Here is a 1,151-nt window from a genome sequence, read left to right as displayed (position 1 = left end):
CTCTCGTTCGGGTCTGTTCTCCCCCCCCCCCCCCTTTTTTTTTCCCTCTGTGCTTGTACGGTCAGTGAGGCGTGCCCTCTCTCTCCGCTGTCCCTTGCTCAGCAGCCGGCGTCGGCGTGAGGAGGGAGGCAGAGCGGATGGGGGCCCTCAGGGGGCTGCGAAAGCTGCCCGGTCCCCCCGCGCGCGCGGTGGGGACCGAAACCGAGACAACTCTTAGCGGTGGATCACTCGGCTCGTGCGTCGATGAAGAACGCAGCTAGCTGCGAGAATTAATGTGAATTGCAGGACACATTGATCATCGACACTTCGAACGCACTTGCGGCCCCGGGTTCCTCCCGGGGCTACGCCTGTCTGAGCGTCGCTTGACGGTCAATCGTCACCCCCATTGCCGCGTTGGCGCAGCGGTGTGCCGCCCCTCGGGGGGGGGCCGGGGGGGGCGGCGGCGGCGGCGAGTCGGTGGGGGGGCGGCGGCGGCGGTGAGTCGGCGGCGGCGGCGGAGCCGGGACCACCGGTGCGTGCACCGGTGGCCCCGGTCTTCCGGCTGGCCTGCCTGCCCGGCTCCGGCCGACCGTCCGCCTCCACCGTCCGCGGCCGGCGTGCCTTGCCCTGCCCTCCCTCCCCTCCGAGCCCGGTGGCCACCGCTGCCCTGCGCGGTGTGTGCGGTGTGGCGCGGCTGGGGCGCCTCGCAGGCCCGCGCCGCCGGGGAGAGGGGGTGCCTCTCCTCCCCGTGTGGGCCCGGGCCTTCGTCCCCCTAAGTGCAGACTCGGGAAACCCCCGCTCCCGGAGCGCCCGCTGTGCGGAGTTCGTCCCGCCGGGCCCCCAGGTTCGGTCGGTCGCGGTGGCCCGGCACCTGCCGCCGCCGCCCGCCGCCACCGCCAGTGCCCGCCGTACGACGGCTCTCCTCCACCACTCTCCCGGTGGTGCGCTGGTCCCCCGTTCCCCTCCGGCGGGGGGGGACGGCCGGCTGCCTTTCTTCCCCTCCCCTTGCCCTCTCCCTGCCCCGACTGCTGCCGCTTCGGCGCCCGCCGAGCCCCCTCTGCCCCCCCCCGCGGCGCACCCGCGTCCGTAGTGCGTGCCGAGCCACTTCCACCCGCCGGCTGGCGTCAGCCGCGGCGTTGCGTTGAGGCCGGCAGCGACGGCGCGCGGGTGTC

At 74.4% G+C, this 1,151-nt stretch overlaps 1 non-coding gene across 1 annotated transcript; it reads left to right on the top strand.

Annotated features, from left to right (window-relative positions):
• Nucleotides 1-208: 208 nt before the first annotated feature.
• On the top strand, nt 209-361 carry LOC138063105 (5.8S ribosomal RNA). The gene has a single exon (XR_011136698.1). It is a non-coding gene; the product is annotated as a 5.8S ribosomal RNA (ribosomal RNA).
• Nucleotides 362-1,151: the final 790 nt, after the last annotated feature.

Source organism: Struthio camelus, chromosome 31, assembly GCF_040807025.1.
Source record: "Struthio camelus isolate bStrCam1 chromosome 31, bStrCam1.hap1, whole genome shotgun sequence".
NCBI lineage: Eukaryota > Metazoa > Chordata > Aves > Struthioniformes > Struthionidae > Struthio > Struthio camelus.
This window is presented reverse-complemented; position numbering and strand designations above follow the sequence as displayed.